A 27,459-nucleotide genomic window follows, 5' to 3' on the forward strand; every position below is an offset into this window, starting at 1 on the left:
AGAGTGAACAAGACATAATAAAAAGATATGTAAATCTTTGGAGCATAAACATATATATTTTTTTAAAAATTATGATTTTTTTCCTGTTTTTATTTACGAAAATTTCCCCTCTTCTGAAAGAAATTAAACGTTAGTATTTTTTTATTTTAGTGACTATGAAAAACAATAACACAGTCATTAACCAATCTAATAATGAAGTAATTTTCCGAGGGTACTTCAAAAAGGGGTTTCAATTTTTCGGCTCACCTAGCTTTTATACTGAGCTAAAATAACTACTTCAAAGAATAAAAAAATTCTTTGGGACGGAAAAAATGGAGAAGAAAATAAAATGTGTGCTTTATTAGGCTAATTTTTTCTTTGCTCAAGTCATTCTTCTCCTTTTCATAATTAGATCGTGGAGAAGGTCTTGATAAGACGGAGAGTCCCATTTCTTTAATTAAAAAAACAAATGGGTAACTATCACCTCTTTTTCGTTTGGTCGTTGTTTCTTGAAATGTAGAGCCTAAAAGCAGACTAAAAACGAAAGAGTCGATCAAAGCAGAGTCATAAAGCTCCACACTCACATGCGCCACACTAACTTATAAGAGCTCAGAATTTCTCAGTCAGCGTCTCTTTTGGGACTGGAATCCTGATGGCTGATAGATCACAGGCTTCAGCCTACTTGACGTAGGATAACAAATGGCCAAAGACCTCGGCAAAAACTTTCAAAATTTTAGAACTTTTCGCAGAATGACCACTTTAGTTTCTGCATCCATCTGTCGTATCGGCTCTCGCTGCGGAACAATGATTTTGTGAGAAGCTTTGTCAGCTCAATGTGTGAAAGATACGTATGCCTTCGTTCGCATTTTGAAATGGTTTCTCTTTTATTCTCTCTTTCTCATATACTGAAGAAGAATACAGTATCACAAAAAAAAAAATAATAATAATAAGTAAATAGAAAACTTACCTTTTGTTTTCCTTATGCGAATATAAAAAACTTTTAATCGTGTATACGCGTGTCATTTTGAGAATGTTTCACATACTTTGATCCTACTAGCTCATTTTGTGGTCAAATTGATCCCAAAGGGGAATTTATGCACTTTTTTTTTATATTTATTTATTTTTTGAACAATAATATTCTAAGTGTACTTTCTTCTTGATCTTCTTATGCAACTTTCGTTGAAATTCTACTACTTTTCTTTTTTTTAATTAACGAAAACAATGGATTTGGCAATCATGTGAAAGTGATGAAAATGATATTATTGCGTCATTTTTGATCGTTTATCGGCAATATTTTGTTGATTGGTGCAGCCTATGTTACTCTTTCATCGTTTTGAAATGAATACAAAAGCCAATATTGTTTCACTAAAATCTTCGCAAAATGAGCGAACATTTATTTTTAAATTTTTTTGTTAAATTGAATTGTTATTTTGTTTAATCGCACATATTGAATAAAATCAATTGCTATTTTTAATAACGGTTAATCATTTTATTCTATCATTTTGTGTTATTATTACCAGTTTTATAGCTTACAATTCTTTCAAATATACTGGGGTCATTTTGACCCTACATTGTGTCAATATATGAAAAGTTTTTGAACTCAGGAATGGGGGGGGGGGTTAATTTATGGGATTTTGAGCGTATTTTTCAAAATATCCATCTTGTGATAGCATATTGAGGATTGTATGCCCTAATTTCCGCATTAATATTTTTTCCATTCACATATTTACGTAAATTTGAACAAATAACGAACTAATCCCCAATAATTATCGAATGCCAATCGAATGAACTTGAAAAATGTTACACCTGAAAAATTATCATATTATCACTGCTCAGTATCAGGGTTTAAACGGAAAATATTTCGCTTGGTGGTTGTTTAGTAGTTCGTGTTTTTGAAACTATGTGAGGAATTCCTAGGGTAAGTTTTTAAGGTGTTTTGTTAGGTGCTTTAAATACAATTTACCCCTAGACTTTATTTATTTGAGAAGCGTATGACACTCAGTTTCATGTATAATGCTCGTGTGCAAATAAAAGCGCGAACGATATTTTTTATTGGCAATATGTACCGCACTTTAAATTTTTTTAAAATCTATTTTGTTACATTTTATTGATGGAATCTTATGAACTGTGCTTCCCCCTAAAATTTTTAACCTGCTGCAACATTTGATACCTTTGATTCCACTGATTGAAATGGAAGCATTTGTCAGGTACGATCGATGCGTATCAGAAATAAATAACATCTCTTTACGTTGGCCATTAAATTATTCACAATTACCTGCATTAAAGTAAATTAAAAGAGATTACTCAGTATTCTTTCACAAGACGTTCCTATATAAAATAATCTAATATGAAATATGTTATGATAAATATGGTATCTTTGTCATGGGAATGTTAATTAAGATTCTGCATATAAGATATGTATCAGGAACTACGAAAGCTATTAAAATATCAAATATAAATGCTGTGTCTGAATTCCGAAATACTGCGATAGACCAAAGATGCTTCTGGAAGATATACTGCTTTTTCCGTCGAACGTCGTACGTTATATATTAGGCAATATACAGCATGATGCGCGTGTATTACCGGAATTTTAGGGCTTTTCTCCTGAGAGTCTCGCTCGGAAAACTGAATTTCATCCATGGATGTGGTAGTGAAAGATTTATCATCAGATTCTGTAGCTTGTCCGTAAAATGCAATTTTTATGCAAATCAAAAAGACATTCTCTTCAGAAGAGCACAAAAGCTACCAAAGCTACACAGAAACTACTTCTAGAAAAAGAGAAGAAAACCAAACCTCGAAATGGTACTCATAAATTTCACATGGATGCGTCCAAGAACTTCGAAGACTTTATGTTCTGGATTTCAGCAAACACTGGCTCAGAAAAGTTCCATTCTTAAATTTATACGTGGTTTTTTTTCTTCTAGCGATGGTGTTTATATATTCGTAAGGATGGATATTTGATGAAACAAAAACGTAATCGACAAGGATTGTGAATAAAATTGCTTGTATAGATAAACCAAAACCTGATTAGCACGTACATGAAATGAGAACTTGAGAACTATACAGGCGTCCACCACTAACAGTAACGGTCATTCTGGGTGGCATATTTATCGAAACTACAGAAATTAGTAAAAAAAATTACGGTAGATATAAGAATTGTAACTTTTTCTAAATTTAAATCCAGTTAATTTATAACATATATCTTATAATCCACAGTGGCATATAATATAATCCTCATGTGAAAATTTCATCCATCGATGACGAAATGGAACGGAAGAGTTTGTTTGTAATGGTTGTGTAGGAAAAAATGTTGATTTTTATATTTATATACACTCATGTCCATAAATTAAGGATAATTCAGAATCACACGGAAATCGAAATCTAAAGTAAAAATTTCACCTGTAGAATTATCATACACATCTGCAAGAATGATATGCAAATTTCAGGAAGCCACCAGATGATGCCGATGGTACGTCACAATGACGAGAGTGTAAGAGGGGGGTATATAAGGAATGGTGGCAAAGAAGTAAAATTGTTCACAAGAGTTCTGTAAGGCGCTCAGTGCCATAAGCGAATAGTTATGACACAGAGGACGCATGTGGATGATTTTTTACGTGGTAGAATTACCGGCCGCCTGGAATGTGGGCGTACTCAGATGGAAGTATCCGAGGAACTTGGAATTGCCCAAAGTGTCATCTCTAGGCTTTGGCAACGATTCCAAGATAACGGAAATGTCAGTAGACGTTACAGTACAGGTCGCCACCGAGTTACAACGCCGAATGAAGACCGGTATTTGGCAGTAACTGCCAAAAGAAGCAGACGGAGCACAGCATCCGACCTATCTCGTCAGCTATCTGCAGCCACGGGTACCACAGTTTCAAGGCAAACCGCGTACAGACGTTTGGGAGATATTGGTCTATATGCTCGCAGGCCTCTCAGATGTGTTCCGCTCACGGCAACTCACTGTCGGCAGCGATTAGCCTGGAGTAGAGAACATGCAATGTGGACATCGTCACAGTGGGCTTGTGTGATGTGTTCCGACGAGTCCAGGTTTAGCTTGCAGTCTGATTCACGTCGGACTTTCATATGGAGAACGCCAGGTACCCGTTACCACCAAGACAACATCATTGAACGACACCGTTACGGTGGTGCAGCATTGCTCGCGTTTCGGGTGGAATTATACTGGGTTCCAGAACAGATCTGCATGTTCAAACCGGAACCATGAACGCCCAAATTTATCGGGACATCATTCTGGAATAACATGTACGTTTGTTTAGGGGTGCCATGGGCGCAGAATTTGTGTTTATGGATGACAACGCCCGTCCTCACCGAGCAAACATAGTAAACGAATGCTTTGAATGTGAAGATATAACCCGTATGGAATGGCCAGCATTCTCACCTGACTTGAATCCGATAGAGCATGTGTGGGACATGCTTGGCCGACAAGTTGCAGCCCGTCAACCACCTCCTACATGTGTACCGGAACTTCGGAGAGCATTGCTGGCTGAGTGATCTTCCCCAAGATCAGATCGATAATTTGATACTCAGCATGTCTAGGCGTTGTACGGACTGTATTTCATCGCATGGGAGACATACAATGTATTAACCATCATACCACCCATGTAATAGTAAGTTTTTGTAAAGGAGCTATTTTTTACAATTGCTCCAGGGAGCAAAAATCGTAGTTTTTTGAATGGTATCATACATACACCATCGTTTTTGTTCTTTATCTTTTGTTTAATAAATGGGCTTTATGAATAAGTAACGTTTGTTTTGTTTCTGAACCTTTATTTGCCGGAGCTGGCATTATCCTTAATTTATGGACATGAGTGTATATATACGCGGCCATCTATAAATCTTCAAAAAAAACCAATTTATTTTAAAAATATTTTTCTATATAATAAGTATTTTTATTTTAACTTCTCAGAAAATAAAAAGACTGCAGATAAAGCGTTGTGGTTTATATTTCCGGACTAAGAAATTCCGACGTTTTTTATGTATAACCGTGGATTATGCGAAGGGAACGACGGTAAAAGGAAATTATAGACTGAGATACTTATTGATTAATATTGTTAGAATATCGGGTATTCTACAGGCAAGACTTCATTGTCAATTTCTTCAAATGCGCTGAAAATATATTCAAACGAAATAATTATTATTTTAAAGTAGAGATAGTTTTTGTACCACCAAGGTCGTTTTACGAATACGATAGCTAATTAAACCGGTACCAACACTTTAAAGCTAATATCGGGCAGCTTTATCCTGTCTCTCACCGAGAGGGTATTACACAACCCATCCAGCATGGATATCTCTTATGCTGCCCGTGCGGTAACCTTAGTAAAGGGGTTTAGAACGTAAAAATTCTCGCGGAATTTGCGGAACCCTTGATGATGATGAGATTTTTCTACGGAACTCAATTTTTTTTTTTTTTAATATTTATCCCAAAAAAGTGTTTCGTTGCTGCTGTCTCAACAGCATCACAGCTCCTGGGCCTAAGAGAACATAGGCACCACCTATACATATTCATTGTCATAAATCATTGTACCAGATCGTATTGTTGAAGCCCCTAAGCAAATACGGTTCCATCATGGTCCCTATAAGAGGTGGAACTGACAGGGCTCCAGCCTGGGGGCCCAATAGATTATTCTCATCATTTTTTTTCACCATATAAATTCATAATAGAAGATCCCGTGAACAGTCTGGCCTTGGGGCCCCACCAAAGATCCCAGCCTACAGGCCCTACTGCAGGATGTGGGGGCCATGGGTCCCCCTGCCGTACCAGGGTGGAACTCGTGTGTTTAGATGGAATTTCAGTAGGTGCCCCCCCCCACCCCCTAAAGTACATATAAATTCTGCAATTCGAGAATTCTTACTTCTAATGGATACAAAATTTCCAAATAAACATCGCTCTTGCAACTTATAATTTCCTGATGAAACCGAAAATGACATTTATGAACTTCTTAAGCTTTTGGTTAAAATTCGATGTGAAAAAAATGTGATGTTCAGTCATCCAAGTGCTCTGATTTTTTTTGAAAAAAATCATCCCGTTAAAATTCAAAATAAAGAAGAGCTTTGCAAGTATTGGGAACAAGACTGTTTTCTTCTTTAAAAGTTCTCCGGATTCTGGCATTTTTAAGGGTTCCGTGGCATTTGATCATGCGGAACATCAAAAATGCTGTCACGGAACCCCGCCAATTAAAAACCTATGCCTTATTACCATCTCTCTTCCATAAGTGAAGAAACTATCTCTTTGTCGGGAAAGATTCACGACAAGCAGTAGCGGGTTTCGAATTCAGTAAACTTCTGAACATCCTGCAGTAGAAGAATAACCGAACTGAGGTTACCGCGCCCGTAACCAACAGAGAAAATTTTAATTCTAGTCTGTGACTTCCAGATACACTAGTCAAAATAACTAGCTATCATTGCTGATTCTCTCCCGCAAGTTGATTCTCACCCATTTGCAAATCTCACCCACTGATTAAAATCACGTAAATTGCACTTATAGCAAAATATTAATACATATACAATGTGCTTTTTTTCTTCATTTGTTTATGCTTCAAATTAACAAACTATTTTTTTAACGATATCTGTATTAAAAACAGCAAGGCAGAGCAAAACGAAAAGTTTTCGAATGGAAACAAAAATCGATATCAGATTTTGACTATCAATCAGATGAAGGAGCAGGTGGAAAATGGAACAAAAAAAAATTTAAACTATCTTCTTCCCTATAACTTTAATATTCACTTTTTTCATTTTCGTGTTTTTCTCTTTAGGTTGACGGGTGAAATTTACTAACCTGATTTTTTTTTCAATTTAAAGAAATGGCATTTATTTGTCCTCATTTTTTCTCTTTTGTGGCTTCGGGGCCAATTGTTTTTCCTTTTCATTATTTTTATTGCAAATTCTCGAGATTACAATTTTTTTCCCTTCCTATTTCTCCTTTAGGAACTTAATTTCAAAAACTTCAACATATAAATAAAAAACTCTCTATAACAAGAAATGAAATCCCTGAACTCGAAAACCCTATCACTATATTTCTATGTCACGCAACGTTTTACAGTCTATTATTATTTATATCATTATACATTCACTTGAATCCCTTACAAAAAAAAACCTTACTTTTTTTTTCTTCTTCATTTGGTTTCAAAAAAACAACTGATTCGAATGGAAATTGGCTATTTTTAACGGACGAAAGAAATAAGTTACAAACTATGAATAAGTTTTATTTTGAACAAACAACAATTACAACAGTAGAAAACCACTATAGCTTATGTGAACGACCTATTATTTCTTTCAATAAAATCGTAAAGCTACAGAAAATTGGCTACGCTAATCATGCTGTCTATGAAATCATGAGAGATGCAAGAAATTTTCTTATTCCACGTGTAGCATGCATTATGGTCATTTTGTACGAACATAACACCGCGCGTTTCGTTACTCAATATATTTTTACAGTAGCAAAAAAATCTGTTTCTGACTTCATACATGTATACAGGGTGCATAGGTAACAGCACGCAGATCATTTTACTGGTGAACCGTTGATCTTAGAGGCATGCATCCAATTAGAAAAGGTATCTTTTTTCTAATGGATCGTTTTGAGTTCTACAATAACGTGTAGAAATCAGATACCTCAGGATGGTTGTTTTCCTGTCTTTTTCTGAGCCTAAAAAAAATCCACGTTTTCAAGTGCAATATAGGCTGAGATATTTTAATTAAAATATCGCAGAAACGTTTAGAAAAAGAACAGCATAAACTAACTCCTTTCCCTCATTTCTAAAGGTTTCTCAGATTTCGAATTCAAATATCTCAGCCAATATTCCGCTTAGAAACGAGGAATATGTTTGTTAGCCTCAGAAGAAACGAGAAAACAACTTTCTAATTAAAGGTTAGAGGTCCGTATAAAAATAATTTAGATAAGTTTTTTATTTTGTTTCACACTGTGTTTTTTCATTCTCAAAACTGGTAATGGGTCATTTCTGAACACACTTTGAGCATTTTTAAGATTGAAACCATACCTCTACAACGAGCGGATGATGAGATAAAGGCTGAATTGGGATTTACAGGACACCATATGTAGGCAGCTCGCGTCTTTTGTTTTTTAAAACTCAAATGTGTTCGGATCGATTTATTCATAGAATATTATAAATGGTGGTCGTGTATAGAAATCAACTTCAATTTCGGCTGTACATATTCGTATTGTGGTTTGGACTAACTCACATAGATTGATTTAATTTCAGCCCTTAAATATATTAAAATAATTTCGATAATAAATAATGTAAGTAAATGTTCACGTGTAAAATTAATAGACATGAACGATAAATAAAAAACAATCACTTTTCAATATCGTGTCATAAAAATTAATTATCCGTCTATTCTCTTATACCTTTTTCTTCGCCCTTTGTTATGAATTTACGATCACCTTCCATTTTTTTTTCTCTTCCTCTACTTCTCAGTTGAAAATAATAATGAATTTGTGTTAGAGTGTAGCAGTTGTGTTTCTCCGTGATGGAAACAGCTGGCGGGGGAACACATGAAAAGTTTAGATAATATGAAGAAGATGAGGATGCAAAAAAATGTGTGTTGATTATTTGTGTGTGTTTTTTTCCCTTCGATGTACAGATAATCTACATCTTCAGGCATCAAACTTTGCTGCTAAGCAAGGGAAAATACGCGGATAGTTTTGTTGATAGCATAAAAAACATGTGGTAATGAAAGCAGTGTTTATTGAAATAATTTTCATCTCTTAATTTTTCTTACGGAAGAGTATTTTTGAGTGAATACCTATGTATATCTCCCGGATAGCTTAGTAATCTCTGCTAGTGCACTGAAATATGTTCGCGTTATATTCTGAGAACTTCGGCGCAGGATCGGCACATTGGGATGTTTGATAATGATAATTGCAGAAAATGTTTTTAGAGAAGAGATACACGTTTCCCACACATACTCTTTTCTAAACAATTGGTCTAAATTTTTGAAATCTAGTACACACAAGAAAACAGATATTTTCTGGATATTATGCTAAGGTAAACTCGGAAAGAAAAGTCATCTGATACGGACGAATCGACTGCGACTCTGAGTTCATCTCGGTATAATATCCAGAAAATATCTGTTTCCTTGATATATTGGGCCAAAAAAAAATGGTCATATCGAGAGGTCTATTTCTCTCCAGTACACACGCATGTAATAGAGAGAAATGAGAGATTATGCATTATGATCCTTTCATGTTTATTAGATACTGTCTGAAAAAAAACCAAAATATATTTTCAGAAATTTATCTTCCTATTAAACCCCGCTTACTCTGAATGGAATCGATCAGATTTACATCTTTTTAACGTGACGAAGTAGCATTTAGTTCTCGTCAGTGGTGGAGTGGAAAAACGAAGATATACGGTTATGATTATGTGAATTAACTTTCAGTTTTAAATACTCTAGACCACTAACTACCTTAAGACATGTAAATACTCTTTTATGGGATCCATCAATCTTCATTAACTGATTTTATTTATTACTTATAGAATGAGGAACTTTCTCAATGTATCTTGGCTAGGAGATAAGCACTTCATCAACTGATTTGTAATGTTTTCAACCTCTACGCGGATGTTACTGAGAGGGTCTAAGTTTCTGTCCGGAGAGTGTATGTATCTATGCATTTAAAACTTCAATATTTTTTTTTTAATTCTGAACACAAAGATTCTCCGTTCTAATATAAACATATATTTTTAAATATTTATTGATGTGGCTGAAAACATGGATATTAGAAGCCATGACAGCTATAACTCAAAGTCGGCTAACAGCAATCTTCATTATGTGTCCCTTCATAACTTCCAAAGAAATTGGTTTCACGTAGATTGAATGATATACAGAGCCATTTATTGTTCAAGGAACGATGCTCAATATTACTAGTAATTGTTTTCACATACAAAATATTTATACACATTGTCTGCAAGACTTTTACGAACTAACGCTATATTTTCTATTGTCAGGGCTTATATATATATATATATATATATATGTTCTTTTCGAAGTTCTGTGGATCAACGTAGTGTTTTATACTATGCCATTTTTTAGCACAAATCTACAACTGAACACAACGGTAATGGCTGGCTAGAAACGGCAGTTTATAAAAGTAAAAATCTTCGCAAAGACGAAACACCACAAGAAAGAAGCGTTATTTTCCATTTCTCTCGGCTCCTCAAGAAAGCTTTACACAGTCACAGAAATCACTCCTTCTCAATCCAAATCGTTTTTTCTGTTCAGGAATGTATGGCTCCAAATGGCAGTGATAAATAAATAGAGTTTTTTTTTTTATGTTGAATCAAATCATAACGGTCTGAAACTTCACAATGATGCTATAGGAAAAACATCCATTTTCATTTTTTTTTAAGTTAGCATGCACATATGCGCACGTACATGCCGCAATCCAGGTAACTGAAATTCATCAACGCTGGAAACACGCAACGAGGGAAATTTGAATTGCCTACTAAAAATTGTTTATGCATGAACGAAATTTTTATTAAATATTTGTTTTGAACTATATGGTCATCGAAAGAGGTTCAATATTTCAAAAAAGTACGATGTTTCCTCGATAAAATATAGCAACATAAATAAACTACGGTTACGTATAAACTGAAAACCTTTTTGATATTTGCAACGGTTTCTGTTCTCAATGTAAAGAATTTTTTAATTCGCGCGTACAATTACAAAATACTGATTTAAACTATTGGAAGAAAAAAACAAAATCCCAATAGTGTAAAATCATCCGATTTTTCTAAGCCAACTGACTATTATTTTTCTACACTTTTCTAAATAGCAAGGTTTCTACACACAAAAAAGTGTGGTTTTAATCATAACTCAGTATAATATAAAGAAATCCAGTAAAATTTCTGAGATATTTTGATAACTTTTGAGCAATTAAAACTTTTTGAGCTAACTTTTTGTGCTCGAAATTAATTTATTTTTGTTGCCAAATATTATGCACCAAAACTATCACTTATATTCAATTAATTTTGATACAGTACGTTACCATAACAGTTTTTCGCGCAATGAACTAAAAGTTCTATGGTACACTAAATATTCTTTGAAATATGGGAATTTTCGTGAAACAATACGTGAATTTTAACAAAAAAATCCAATATTTTATTCAAACAGTTGTAAAATGTTAAACTCTGGGGCGCGGTAGCCCCCCAGGTCGTAAGATACTCGCTTAAAGTACCAAAGGATGCGTAAAAGTGTCACGAGTTTGATACCCGACTCGTCCTTGTCAGAAAATTTCCTGACGCGCAGGTACAACAGAAATGGCGACAATATGACTGCAGAAAACGATTTCTATCACACGGAGTCCCACACCCAGGGGTTAGCGCACCAATCTCTCGGTGAGTATAAAAAAAGGCAGAATGTAGAATGCTGCTGTTCGGTCGTAGGGTCAAAGTCTAATCATCCCTCGTGTGCAGAAAATGACCGTGGTGCGACAAAAATGAACAAAGTTGAATAAAGTTGAATTCTGAACATATATTCAAGTTCTTAGTTCATTGCACAACTAGTATTAAGTGAAACAACATTGAAAAAATTCATTAGAATGTCTTGCGTACTTTTCGAGAAATTTAGTTTTGCATGCAACAAAGTATAACGAAAAATACGAATCTTCAAAAAACACGTTTGAAAATCGTTTGCTGCATTTGAAAACATTGCTCCAGATGAATTAACTCGAAAAAATATTATGTATATTATTAACTCGGAATGAAGCCTAAATGTATTAATAGCATCTGCAGACTGTTTTTCAATTATTTTTTCTGTTTCACTATTGCATTAAAAATAACTTGGTTCAAAAAATCGGGTAACTTTTTCTCTATCGCTAACACAGTGCAATGCTATGTATTAGTCTTCTTTGTTGGTGTTTCATTTCGATCATTTTGCTACACCACAGTCTTTTTATGCTCACAAAATGGCAAATCAGGGTAGGACCTCCAGCTTAACGACAATTTTGCATTTGTCTATTAATGTTACACATGTGGTACTTGCATGAGAATACTCGCGTGAGAATATTTTGGAAACAAATAAAAGGGCTAATTTTATAATTGTACTTATGGTTTCAAACAAAACACACGCACATCGATAGTAGGTGAAACGAAACAAAGCATAACACAACACAAGAGTTAGGAATTTTTGTTAAACTGGGAAAGAAAAATTTCGGAACCCCTTTGCGCAAAATATAAATTAAAATATTGTATGTATGATTCTTTACATATAAAGTGTCTAATACTTTGAATTTAAGATCAATTATCGAGGAAGGGTATTGTGTGTAAATTTGTCCTAGAGGTATATAAGTATTGTATGGACATTTTGAGTATGTACAATCCTCCATTGATGTGTAATGTGGGCGGTATTTTATAGGCAATGCGATTATATTTATACGATGAATTCTTGTGAGTATTAGTATTTTGTTACATGACTGAAGTTCAAAAAAAAAAAACTCGTCACGCTTACATGCTGAATACGAGAAACCAATGTCAATATTGTATGGTCCAATATTTATACGGGGGGATAAAAACCGAAAAAATATACAAAAATGGCATCAAGTCACGGCTTCGGCAGAATGTTCGTACACAAATGCACTGCGGTTCAAAAAATCGTGGCGTGTGTCTTGGTCGTTCCGTTCAGATAGAAAATGAAAGAGAACTTTAGTAAAAATCGATTTGCCTTCCCTGAAAATTTTATGGCCGGAGCGTGAACGAACGGAAACTTCCTGAAAAGCCACAGCCGATACTTAAAAAATTTCTATCAGTAGACCACTATTAATTGCACCAAACGAAGAAGCATGTTCTCGAAGTCATAAATAGAGCTTCATCGATTGATAGATAAAGTTGAAAGTCTTCTGGGAAGGAGGGGAACAAAGAACGGGGATTGGTGTTAGCTATTTTTATTATACAAACGCAAACAATTTAATGCTGCATACTTAAAGCGGCTTGCCCCTTTCCAATTTTTTGCCGTGTTCCGAACATTTTTTTTTTCATTCGTTCAACGAAGGTGAATCGAGCATTCGCAGATTTTCTGTTCAAATGAAATGAACGTCCCATGTATAAAAAACGTTTATCTCATTAAAGATGCAGTTGTCGTCGAGATAAAGAAATCAGAGCATCTGTTTATTGAGCCGAAATGTCTTGAATTTTTATTTGGTTTCATCTTTCACATTTTCTTTTTACTTTTTGTTCTGTCCCATCACAGATGGTTTCTGTTTCATCACACACGAACAGCTTAGGTCATTCAAACGGAGCGAAAGATGAGTTGCTTCGATAGGAAAAGCACGTTTCTCGTCTCACTAAGACGGCGAAAACCAACCGTGTGTGGATTTAAAGCCGATTGATATCTTACAGTATATTATTAATCATTAGCACCACGTTTCGACCATAAAATTTCAGCTAAGAATGCTTCATCAATTAAAGCTTTCACTAACAGCAAGAAGGATAGAATAACTCTTATGGTAGATGCGTTTACTCGCCTGCGATCCATTAAAAACCGAGAAACTTTCTCACGACAACAGAGGGTGAGAAAATATTGAGCGATAGAGTGAAATAAAGTAAAGCACTTAGTCAAGAAATTAAACTGCTTGAAGCTCCAAGTGATCACGTTGTTCCAAAGTGCTTTGTTCGATGTGTGTTTATATCACTTTATTATTATTATTATTTAAATAAAAGTGACGTAGTTACAAAATTTGTTCTCTTCTTTGAAAAGAGAGGAATATCAGAAAATTTTACAATAACTTGAGGTTTCATGTTTAGATATAGTGTAAAATTTATACTATGCGTTTTTTTTGGCATATGCATTTTAAATACAAAAACCGACCAGCAGAAGTTTTTAGTTTCAGTTCACAGTTATTCTTTTTTTGGTAACAGTGTCATTTTATGTATTTAAATGAATTAAGGAATGAAAGACATACATTTTTATATTCGAAACAATGGAGTTATCAATTAATATCCACGCTGAGTATACAAGTAGAAAGAGAAGTCAAAGGTGGTTTGTGCAATTTCATTCCAAATGCAACAATGTGCTGTCGCTATCTTTTTTGAAACCTGCTTGGCGCAATTTCGAACTATAAAAAAAAACTAATATAACGACAATTCACACCATCCTTTAGTAATGGTTTATCGAATTTCAACTTTGTTGTAGATGATTGCCAAAGAAAAAAAATATGTAGAATACATTCGGGTAAAATATATAGAATACCACTTTTATTTTTTCGATTATTTGGATTTGAAACATGGTAGAAAAGAAACCTGAAACTTATATTTCTATAAAATTTGGTTTTTTGTTTTTGCATTGACAAGTGTATCGTATTTAAAAATGGATATTTTAAGTATGAAAAAGGCATTTAAAAAAAATCATTTTTGTGGGGTAATAAGGAATAGAGGGTTCAAAATGAAGAAAACTAATTCGAATCGATCAAATAAGATTTAATGAGCCTATGACAATGGAAAATAAAAATTTCATCGTCTGTTTCTTTTGTTGATGATGCGGTGGTGCCATAGTCTATTTACAAGTCACAAATTCAATATTCCTAATCTGCCCTAAAACCGTCAAGGTGGACCCATAGAGAACAGGACACACATTATTTCTAGACCCCTCTCACTTTACTAAACTTTCCATTTTGAAGCATAACTCAGATAATACTTATGGTATTCCATATTATCCGGCACGCCAACTGTGAAAAAAAAATGTTCCATCTAACGTTAACCGGAGAGAATCGCAAGCTAAAAATTATCACAGCACAATGAAATAAAGCACTTGTGATGTACATTGTGCTTAGTTTCCAATTAATGGGCACATTTGTAAATATCAGGAAGTAGAAAAACAAAGGTTCTCCTATAGCTGCCGTGGTGATGGTGACAACAGAGCGACACTGACTCTATAAAGCATCATGGGGTCATTTTGAAGTACTTTATCACTGTTCCATTCGACAGTCATACCTGAAAGCGGAGAGAATCCAGTATGTCATATTGCCCGACTATTCTATAATACCCGAACGTGTTATATATATAAATAAATAAATAAATAAATATATATATATATATATATATGATATACAAACTTTTAGGGGCGGTAGAAAACATAATCATATAGGTAAATATGACTGGAAACCCCAACCTGATCAGCTGGAGGATAAACGAATATGCAGAAATAACAAGCCAATAATGGGTAGAAAAACTCTTTGTTTAGTGACACTTTGCACGAGGACAGTACGTGTACACAAGTTTTACAACAAGTGCTCAAAGTTCTTATTATCCACGTCGCAGCTGCAAACGTCTGCGAGATGCCGGGTATTTATGAAATGGTTCGACAATCAATGCGTCGCCGTTGTGAAGCGTGCATAACTGTGGATGGTAAGAACTTTGAGCACGTGTAAAACTTAACGTGTACACGTACTGTCCTCATGTAAGGTATCGCTAAATAAAACGTTTTTTCACCCATTATTGGCTTGTTATTTCTGCATCTTCGTTTATCCTCCAGCTGATCAGGTTTGTGTTTCCAGTCATATATTCCTATGTGATTGTATTTTACTTTTGTGTTTTCTACCTTCCCCTAAAAGTTTGTACGTTGAGTTTTGAATCACTCTGTATATATATTCACAGAAAAAAATCTAAAACTTGAAGAAATTTATTTAAATTTTTATCAAAAACCATCAGTATAGTTCTGTGAGAAAGAGAGTTCTTTCGAACTACGCCGTATATTCTGAATACTTTTGAATTAATACATATTACTTCAAATACTTATTATTCCATACATAATATTTCGAATAACACCGAATCAGAATACTTTTAAGTATAGTCGACTGAAGTAATTTTCTATAATGCCAAAATACGGCTATTCTGTAAACGCATTCTTTTTACAAAATGAATAAATATTGAATGGAACAATCGAACATTATTACACATCGCATCACGAAAACACATCAAATAATATTATACCGAGCACTTTTTAAGGAACTTGTTTTTTTTTTTTTTAGGCTTGCATTTCCGTACCGCATTAATAGCATGAAACGTTTATCTAAAATTTAGGCATCGATCCATAAGACAATAGGGTCACGAAAATTCTTTGACATCCCATCTTCTCTTAACGTATTCTAAATAAATTTGTCTTTGATTCCAGGTACCGGAGGTTTGATGAAGTTGCTCTCTCTCTCTTCCTTTTTCTTTTTCACCGGAATGATGCCCGAGATCAGAGAGAAATTGTGCTCCTCCGCCATGAAGAGAACGAGTTCGATTGAAGGAGTCGAAGTAGCATCCAACATGATGTACGGTTATGGCCCAGCCGCACGCTCGTGTAGAACATCTCCGGAGCTCTCTTTGGTTAAGTAACTCAACTGAGTACGCAGGTGAGAGCAATGGCCTCGGTTCGCACGTCTGATGGGAAGCAGACCCACTAACCGCATCTTCTGCCACCACTCCCTTCTTTTACTCATCAAACGAACCACGGAAACAAACTTCGGTTTCGGTCGCAAATTATGCAACGCCAGCCTGCTTCATATTCCAACTTCAAATAAGAATGCAGCGTCTTTTCACGCGTGCCGTCACTAAGAGGTGTATCAAAAGTTATTGGTAGTGTGTCTTCCAAACATCGTTATCTTCTGATCACTGTCGTAATGTGTTTACCTATATATATACGAATAACTTGATATAGCATTTTATCTAAGCCACCTTCAACAATTCAACTATGATGAAAGCCTCAGCGTAAAAGCTCGTCTTCTCCATTGTTGATGCTTTGAGGCGTGAGCAAAGAGAAATTTCGGATAAGCCTTTGAAGATTGATGTTATCACTATATTCTAAAATTACATATAGTTTCGGGCACATTTTCACCCCAATGGGCTTTTATACAGGGTGATTCCATAATTCCCCCATGCTGCAATTTACTGGCGAACCGTTGATCCTAGAAGCATATTCCAATTAGAAAAAGTAGCCAAATAACGTAAAGAACTCAAATACGTCATTTCTGTTGCAAAGGGTTGTATAGTAATCAAAATGTAAAAATTAACTTTTTATACGGGCACATTCTGAACTCAATACGCCAATTTAAAAGTTGTTGCCCTGTCTCTCCTGAGGCCAATTAAAAAACTCCACGTTTCTAAGTACAATATTCGTTGAGATATTTGAATTCCAAAAAAGCTTAGGTATTTTAATTCAAATATCTTACTGTACATTGCATTTGGAAAAGTGCCTCAGGAAAGGCAGTGTAACAACTTTCTAATTGGGTTTTTAATGGCAGGATGTCTATATAAAAAGTGAATTTTTATATTCAACCTTTTGCAACATGAACGACGTATGAGTTTTACACGTTATTCGCATAATTTTTAATTGGAAGTTATGCCTCTAGAATCAACGGTTCACCATTAAAATACAGCGAGGAGAGTTATGGAATCGTACCTGGAATATTTCACATCGTGTAAAAGTTATTGTTTGCAAATAAAATAATTTTCAAGATTTATTTCACGGTTTTCATCATTTTGTTTTATGAATTCAAAATCAAAAAACTCCGCCTTATGTAACACATTATGATTTTGAATTAACATTTGCATTGAACATTTTTGGATATTAGTACTATCCTGCGATAAAATACAGTATATCTAGTTGAAATCGAAAATACACTCATGTCCATAAATTAAGGATAATTCAGAATCACACGGAAATCGAAATCTAAAGTAAAAATTTCACCTGTAGAATTATCATACACATCTGCAAGAATGATATGCAAATTTCAGGAAGCCACCAGATGATGCCGATGGTACGTCACAATGACGAGAGTGTAAGAGGGGGGTATATAAGGAATGGTGGCAAAGAAGTAAAATTGTTCACAAGAGTTCTGTAAGGCGCTCAGTGCCATAAGCGAATAGTTATGACACAGAGGACGCATGTGGATGATTTTTTATGTGGTAGAATTACCGGCCGCCTGGAATGTGGGCGTACTCAGATGGAAGTATCCGAGGAACTTGGAATTGCCCAAAGTGTCATCTATAGGCTTTGGCAACGATTCCAAGATAACGGAAATGTCAGTAGACGTTACAGTACAGGTCGCCCCCGAGTTACAACGCCGAATGAAGACCGGTATTTGGCAGTAACTGCCAAAAGAAGCAGACGGAGCACAGCATCCGACCTGTCTCGTCAGCTATCTGCAGCCACGGGTACCACAGTTTCAAAGCAAACCGCGTACAGACGTTTGGGAGATATTGGTCTATATGCTCGCAGGCCTCTCAGATGTGTTCCGCTCACGGCAACTCACTGTCGGCAGCGATTAGCCTGGAGTAGAGAACATGCAATGTGGACATCGTCACAGTGGGCTTGTGTGATGTTTTCCGACGAGTCCAGGTTTAGCTTGCAGTCTGATTCACGTCGGACTTTCATATGGAGAACGCCAGGTACCCGTTACCACCAAGACAACATCATTGAACGACACCGTTACGGTGGTGCAGCATTGCTCGCGTTTCGGGTGGAATTATACTGGGTTCCAGAACAGATCTTCATGTTCAAACCGGAACCATGAAAGCCCAAATTTATCGGGACATCATTCTGGAACAACATGTACGTTTGTTTAGGGGTGCCATGGGCGCAGAATTTGTGTTTATGGATGACAACACCCGTCCTCACCGAGCAAACATCGTAAACGAATGCCTTGAATGTGAAGATATAACCCGTATGGAATGGCCAGCATTCTCACCTGACTTGAATCCGATAGAGCATGTGTGGGACATGCTTGGCCGACGAGTTGTAGCCCGTCAACCACCTCCTACATGTGTACCGGAACTTCGGAGAGCATTGCTTGCTGAGTGATCTTCCCCAAGATCAGATCGATAATTTGATACTCAGCATGCCTAGGCGTTGTACGGACTGTATTCCATCGCATGGGAGACATACAATGTATTAACCATCATATCAACCATGTAATAGTAAGTTTTTGTAAAGGATATATTTTTTACAATTGCTCCAGGGAGCAAAAATCGTAGTTTTTATGAATGATATCGTACATACACCATCGTTTTTGTTCTTTATCTTTTGTTTAATAAATCGGCTTTATGAATAAGTAACGTTTGTTTTGTTTCTGAACCTTTATTTGCCGGAGCTGACATTATCCTTAATTTATGGACATGAGTGTATTAATGTCAACATTTTTTGTATTCATTAGATGTTTCCTATCTCCAGCAGTTACAAAGATTGCTGAAAGTAATTATAAAAAAATACTTTGTCTCACAGTTTCAATTAAATGATCGAGATTTTTATACATTTGAGAATGACTAATTATCTTTAAACCCATTCAAAGTGCTAAAGGTAAAATATTGCATTTTTTTTAGCCAAGAGGTGAGTGTACTATTTTTCTTGAATATCGTAAAATTTGATACTTCGTATTTTAAAAGAACTTTTATGAAAATGATTCAACATTTCGTGCAAATGATACATAAGCCGAAATGTTTTTTTCCAGCTTATATTTATAGAATTAAACCGGAGACAAAACCCCGTTGAATTAATGAAATAAACGGAGAATTACACTTTTGAGAGAATTTTTAATGGAACTGATTACTTATTTTTTTCAATTGAGTTTTAAAAATGATCTGGCTCGGGCTCTCTCAAATTGAATGCTCGAGGTTAGAAGAATTCACATACAAACAACAGGCGAGGTACCTCTTACCAAGTATTCTAAGAAAAAACTAACAAAATACATGTCTTTTTCTATTTTACCGTGTTTAATCTTCAGATTTGCTTCTTTCTAAATATATACTCTGAGTAGATCTGAGACATTATCTACACAAACGTGCCTTGTTTGACTAAGTAAAGAGTTGTACTTTCTTAAGTAACTCGCGAATTTTTTTAGTCTATATGAACTGTGACTAGATCAAACTAGATCTTTGTCATTTTGTAAAGAAAGTTTTTGCATTTGATATAGAAGATGAGAAGATACTTCATCAGTTATCCCATCGATTTTCAAAACGAGATTTGAAGTGAAATCGCGGGAGGATGAGACAATCATGTGGGACTGTGAAAATTGTATAATGAAAAAAAAAATTCATAGAAGAAAATTTCCATTCCATTTTTAATGATAACATAAATTTTCGCCGTGACAATTAAGTATCTTAATTAAAATATTTTTTCTTCTTCGAGACAAGGATAGTAATTACATGTATACTCACACACACCCACACACACATAATAATAATACACATACACACACACATGTCGTGTCTCTTTCACATTCTCTTCAGATTGTGTTACCTCATGAATATGTCATTCGAAGTTATTCGTAAGAGACTACCAGCATTTTACGAGAACCAAGCACGATATCTGAGTGCAGGAAAGCACTTTGTCATCGTAGATTCTCCTAGAGAGAAAAAACAACTTTTACACGAGTGGCAGTAGAGTATGTTACTGAGACAGTGACCGAGGGATGGTTTAAATAAAGAAAACGAAAGTAAAATACATTGAGATCTCACTCGGCGATGAGAAGACTGTTTCCAAGGAAGACATAGTAGTAACCAAGGTGCAAAAAAAACCTAACTTACTAGAAGGCAAGCGCTGGATTGGAAGCTTCTTTCTTTACGTGGCAGTAAATGTGCTTATGACATGCAAGGCGCCCGTGTGAAAAGCACTCCTACGCCATGGATAAACTGTACGAACAACGTTAACATAAAATCAACTGAAAGCATATAAAAACTTCCACCATTGCGCTCATCTTATGATTTGGCACGTGAATGAAAATAAAATAAATCAATAAAATATAAATCTCAGTAAGAGCTTGATGGAAATTTTCAGAGCTCAATGTAAACACAATTTTTTTTTTTTTTGCAAAAAACGCGAAGCAAACTTTTACATAAGTTATCAACGTAAAAAATATTTTGATATTTTTAACAATAAATATGAATATGGGTGATCAACAAGTTATTCCAAAGACCGGACACAATTTTTTTTTCGAATTTTCCGTGTGTGCGTGATTTATTTTTTTAATATCGCTTAAATGGTTTCCCTCTCATTATAGTTCTTTATCATTCGTTTTAAATCAATTTAGACCATATTTATTATCATCTTTATGTGTAAAACTAAATGCAACGCCGTTTTCACTTACGTGCTGGGAATGATAAACAAAAATAAATCGCAAGTGTAAGTGTGATGATAAAAAATGAGCCAAAAGAGCTATAACAAACATCTGGTAGAAACAGAACCAAGTTTTCTCTATTTCATCCTTGATTTAGATATTGAATACCAAAGCTCATTTTCTAATTTGTGTCGTCGATGACAAATCACCACCTGCCTTTGTAATTGTGAGCAGCCGTCTCAAAGAAAACAGCAGTGTCATTTTCCATTAAACTGCCCAGCAGTTCTCATATATATATATATATATATACGACTTCCCGTATTTGTGAATTCTCGTATTCGCGAGATAAGATAGCGAAATGAGAATGGAAATTTCACTCGTCGTGCAGAGTGATGAAGTTTTAGCAGGGCGAGTTTTCCTACAAACACATTTGTCACAGAACCTTTCCCTTCTGGATTCGAAGTTCTTCGATTTCGCAAATCTCCTGAAAAATGGGACATTTGAGCCAAAGGACAGTTACACATCACAAACCCACTTTCCATTTCAAAAATCTACCGAAATAGAGGGTAGGTTCGGTGGTAGAATCAGGAGTTACCAAATGCAAGAGAAGGCTTTTCTTACAATGCGGAGAAATAAAGTCGGAAAGATGGAAATGTGTGAGAATTCGACTTCCTCGCGTACGAAAGAGAAGGCGATTGCGCGATTGCGCCCATCAAACAGCGATCCGTGAGAAGCCGTTTTTGGAACCCAAATCGAAAATAATGAATAAAATCGCGGTGTCAATAATTATACGAGAGCTTAGGAGTCTTCCTCGTAGACGGGAAAGGAGGTTGGCCATTAAGCCAAAAGCAACCCCCATCTATCCAGAAATCGCCTCGAATACATTAATACTTATTCGTTGTGCGTATGGAGGGTGGGTTGGTAGTACTGAATTTACATTTTCCTCGAGTCATTTGAAGATAGTTCGGTGAGCCGATTGCCTTTGAGCATTTGAATTCCAAATCGAAATCCCTGATGGTTGAAGTCTATGGAAAAAAAAACGTGGATTGGGGAGATAGGCTAAAATGGACAAGTAACCCGATGATTCAGATCAGACTCGCACCAAGATATATTATGTTTCCTGGAATATATATTTACTTTCTGCAAGCGGCCTCTAAACACATATGTCATCGGTTACAATTGCATCAATTCTATACTTGACATGAAGACAGACGAAAGGCATGAAAGATTTATATTATCAAAAATGTTTAAGAGGTATGTTTAGACTGTGCAGTGGCGAAAAACCAAAATTGTGCTTTACAATGCTCACAAGTAAATAAAAGCATATGGATTATAAGGGTGAACGTGTGTGTATGAAAAGTTTGTGAAATTCGATGGTGTAAATTCATATTTATGGCCACGCTGTATCTGTATACATTAAGCTTTTGATATACAGAATCCTCATAACCACGATCAACTAAATATATTATGTATATAGTTATCGAATAATTGAAAATAGTCATCGTAATAATGATAAAATGATCACTTTTAACGTAAAACGTAAAATAACGTAAAATTGTACGATTTTTATATAAAAGGAACCAAGCGTCATTTTTAACATTTTTGAGATATACCGTCATCTGAACTATTGAAAGAGATGGGATTTTTTATCTAAATAGAATTAAGTGACCTATAGGCTGTGATTCCGTCTGTATGCACTTGAACCAACTACCAACTGAAGAGATAACTGAAACGAAGATAACTTCAAATAGCTTTTTCTCAGTTTTAAAAAAATTAATGGCGCTTGGTTCCTTTTATATAAAAGCCGTCCACTTTTTCTTTAATTAGGAATAACTTTTTATTTGCTTTCAAAAAATTGGTTGATTGCGTATATTACGTATAGAACAATAGACTCATCATATATTTTATTTATATATAAAAATTAAAATTTATTATAATAAACATCCTTTCTTAAAATATTTTTATTAAACTGTATATCCATTTTTTGATGAGTTTTTACTTTCTTTCGAAATCAAGTACGTATATTGGTGTGCGTACCTACACTTCATTCCGTGTTATTTGATCATTACCGAACTATCCCTCAAGATTCATAATTGACGTTGAATTTGTTGAATATTTTATACGAATTTCAATCTTGAATTTCTTCCACCCAAATCGGCGTCGCTTCGGAATCACGAACAAAACGTACGATTATATCCTCCTTCTAGTAGCCGATTAGCTATAATTCACAATTTTTATGTAGGCCTAAAATCGCTTTTCCATGTAGCATAATTGAAAGGACGAAATATATCCGTGTCTTTCTAAATCATATTCCGAACAAAATTACATAACTTTTTTGATCTATACTGTACATAGGTCTTTTTGCAAACAGCAACTTTTCCAAGAAAAAGGCACTAGCCAGAAGGGAGGCAATAATGACGAGACGTTGTTCATAGTGGTGTTGTGTACATTGATGTAGACATTGTCCTTTTACGTTACGTCTGGAAGGCAGCAAAAATCAAGCCTGATTTAATGTCATTCCCCGAACACAAGCTCTAAAGAACTGATGTTGAACAAGAATAGAACAGCTGCTGCATTCGTACCAAGCGGAGCGTTTGAAGTCATTTCAGTAGAGAGAGCAAGAAAAAGACATATATAAGTGCGATGCCCATTTTTCCGACCGGAATATAAGGTGACGGTGGTAGGAGCGAGAGTTCTGAGTTGATCACAGTGATTTTCTGTATGAACACACCCGAAAGTTTATCCCTCTTTTACGTTTATTTTTCCTCGGGAAAATCCAACAGCTGGCTGTACTAATGGCCGAGATCCAATTGGGATCGATAATATTTGTCTTGGACTATAAGTCGAATTATTTGGAGTTGTTTTACTGACAAGTATATGATGAGATGTATGACGTCATATGTTTCTTTCCCACATTTAGTTCGACCTATCACCAATATATGGATGCGAAAAATGATCAAACGACTTTTTGGTGCGATGTCCTATTTTGCGATCATCCGTTTGGATAATTACAAATGTTAATTTTTTGTGACAAGTTTTGCAAAACTTTCTAAATAAGAAGTATATAAAATGATACAAAAAATGAGTCAAAATTATAGATAGAAACGACAATAAAAGAGGAAAAAAATCAAGATTTATAATTTTGAATGATTATTAACGTTTGATCGAGTATCAAAATATTTGATCATGTGTCGTGTTCGATTCGCTCCTTCGAGCTAATAAAAAATTACCAAGGGTTTCTACAGGATTGGTTTGCATATACAGTGGTATCTTGACATACTAGTTCAGCCCCCGTTTATATATGTAACGGTAAAGGCTGTAAATACGGTTATTATACATAATAAACTGTTATTATTCATAATCGTCGAGTATTTTATTAAGTTTGATAAATTTTCCTAAATTTATCATTTTTACCGGAGATTATGCATAGTACCCAAGCGTCGTTCGTAAATTTAATAAGTACTAAAAAATTATCAATTTTTCCTGTGGTTATGCACAATACCCAATTCGCGTCGTTGGTAAACATGATAAATCGTACTATACGATATACTATACATGATAACTCATACATGTATTGTATCATTATATCGGGGTACGATCGTAAAACTTTTCATCGCTACATCGGGGTACGATAGCAAAATTTTTTATCATTACATCGGTGTACGATCGTAAAATTTGTTATCGGGGTCCGACTATATCCATCACACATACTACACTCATTTGGATTTTTTTTCATATTTATCAAATTCCCCAATTGCACTATATTATGCATAATCACCGATAAAGGCGATTAATTTGAAGTATGTATCAAATTTACCAACGACTCTTGGTTATTATGCATAATCTCCAGTAAAAGTGATAATTTTTTCAATATTGATCAAATTTACTAACGACGCTCGGGTATTATACATATTCGCCGGTAAAAGTGATAAATTTAACAAACTTACCAATACGATTGGTAAGTATGCATAATAACCAATTTATCACATTTACCGCGTAACATATTACCGCGTACATATAAATGAAACGAAATTCCTAAAAAGACACAATAGCAGACAAGAGAAATTTTTTTTTAAAAATTGGTCCACAATGTCAGGGGCTATTCAAGTATTACGTCAGCATCGATGGGGGGGGGGGGACAGTTTGGATTTGCTGACTTTTAATGACAAAGGGGTAGGGATTTTAATGATGCGTGTGTAATCAATCACCCTTTATAAAAATATGAAATATATTTAATGGCATCCTCACTAGGAATGCCAAAAACGAAAAAAAAACCTTCCCCTAGTTTTTGGAAACCTGAACTAACATTCCCCTCCCCCCCCTATTCATAAGTCCTCTATAGACTTCCCTCTCTGGTAGACCTCAACAGACCCCCCACGTTCTGTCTCACTTACAGAGGGGGGTGGGTTGGCTAAAAAGTTTTTGCCCACTCAGCGTGTCACATGCATTGTCCTTAGTGATTTGCTGGACTCCCGTACAAAAGCGAATTCATGCTCTTCGAACGGGGGATTGTGATTCACCGAGGGTTTGCATGGTGATCGGGGCGAATTGCCTACTTCTGCCCTACCGCTACAATTTTTCGTAGATGGAGGATCGCCACCCTCTCTTTCCCACCTCTGTACCGTGTATACTCCTGTATGATGTGAACGAGAAGACAAGCTGTGATGATTTACGGGGCAAGCAAAGAAACTACCACTCCTGAAAACAATTTTCTTGTATGAGTTAAAGCTGTGACCGCGATTGGTTTGTGCGTAGGTGGAATATTAAAAAAGAAACAAACGTTTGGTGCATTTTATTCACTATTTCCCCTGAAATACTTAATCACACGTGGTGTGGGCCCACTTTACACTCGGAAAAAAGGAACTAGTAATCATTGGCTAGCCACGACCAGACACATCCGCAATAATTTCATTAATCGCATCGATAGCTAAATAGAACGGAATTACTTCAAATTATTCAAATGTTTGTTTTTAAGCAACCATCTTGCTATTGACTGATCAACATCTCTGGAATTAAGAGAAACCGTGAAGAAGACGAGAGCTCAATGCTCGATACTTCGCACCAACTAGCAACAGCAATCTATGCCACTCCTTTAATTAATGTTTAATTTAATTAAAAAATATAGTGTGCTCAGTCTATAATCATCTGGAAAATAATCCCCATGCACACATAGCAAAGTTCACTACAGCAGTGTCAGACGGTGGTGGTCAGGCTCCCTATGTATATTCTCGAAGGGCAATCCAATCAGAGGCTTAAGCAGGATCGACCTTTGGAGGGGGTACGAAAGGCTTAGATGGTGGGTAACAATGGCCTTCTTAAAGAGAAGTTTTGAGTTCTTAGCCGTCAAATATCATTGAAATTAACAGAAATTGCTTGTAATAACGTATAAAGGTATTTTCTTTGGTTATATATATTTTAAGTTTTTAAAAATATTTTTTCCATCAAACTGGGGAACATAGGGGGGTTCCCCCCTTCCCGCGTACGTCTCTGAACGTAATATGCGTTAGGAGGTGGGAACGGGGCAGAGCCGACGAAATTTTGCTGGCAGGGAGGAAGGGAGTCAAAAATGGACGAAAATCTACGTACTTCAGTAATACTTGAATGGCCCCTAAGGATCGCCTCCAGGGGACATATTACTTGTGATGCGTCTATATCTTCTTTACCATAAATTTAATATAAAATTAGTCAATATTATTAATTATTTATTAATGCAGCGGCTCACCAAAGACTGTGGCCAACACTCGCCAAGTGCAAAGACTGCGCGAGACGATGACTTGACTCTCCAGACCAGAGCTGAATGCTCAATCAACGTGTTGTGTGTGATTTGAAGCTAATATGTTTTATATTATAAAAGAAATATTATATACAAATTATATTAAGAACAAAAAAGTAATACATTGAGTGGTAGATAAATAGATTGTTCCATAATGTGTCAAAGGACGCATACAGCATTAATTTTATTTTTTCTAAAGCGTGATACTAGCGTTAGAGCAATTGTCTCACCTCCTTTTTTCACTTCAGACTTTCAGATTTCTCAGTACGTATAAAGGGTTAATTCACAACTGAAATCTCGCATCTTAAAGACTGATTCTGACTAACCCATCGAACTTAAAACCATAAAAAAGTTCGAAACCCTACTTTAATCCGTAGTAGAAAAGAAAAAGAAGAATATACTTGGTCCTGTGAGGTTGATTAATTAACAACGGGGCAATAGCACAAACTCCACCTCCAACTCATTAGCAAAAAATATGTTTCAGACTACTTTTTTTTCAAAAAACCGAAAAATCTGTGATTGCTACAAAAAAGTTTCGAAACAGTATATAGATACAAAAACTTTATATGTCTGAAGTCCCATCCAAGCCACATATTCCCAGAAGACGCATCCACCTGAATTAAGCTATTAATCGTGGTAATAC

The 27,459-nt window shown here is 35.4% G+C and overlaps 2 long non-coding RNA genes across 2 annotated transcripts in view; one reads left to right on the forward strand and one right to left on the reverse strand.

The window, feature by feature from the left end:
* LOC149080593 (uncharacterized) overlaps positions 1–17,452 on the forward strand; it is a 57,014-nt gene extending 39,562 nt beyond the window's left edge. The window contains exons 3-4 of the long non-coding RNA XR_016193605.1: positions 9,495–9,613; positions 16,120–17,452. This is a non-coding gene — a long non-coding RNA (uncharacterized LOC149080593). The remainder of the gene's footprint in view (positions 1–9,494; positions 9,614–16,119) is intronic.
* The window catches only part of LOC149080594 (uncharacterized), a 29,737-nt gene continuing 16,729 nt past the window's right edge, over positions 14,452–27,459 (reverse strand). Inside the window, exon 3 of the long non-coding RNA XR_016193606.1 lies at positions 14,452–14,939. This is a non-coding gene — a long non-coding RNA (uncharacterized LOC149080594). The remainder of the gene's footprint in view (positions 14,940–27,459) is intronic.

This window comes from Pholcus phalangioides, unplaced genomic scaffold (assembly GCF_987345545.1).
Source record: "Pholcus phalangioides strain wild (caught in Gottingen) unplaced genomic scaffold, Ppha-v1.0 ptg000011l_1, whole genome shotgun sequence".
NCBI classification, from domain to species: Eukaryota; Metazoa; Arthropoda; class Arachnida; order Araneae; family Pholcidae; genus Pholcus; species Pholcus phalangioides.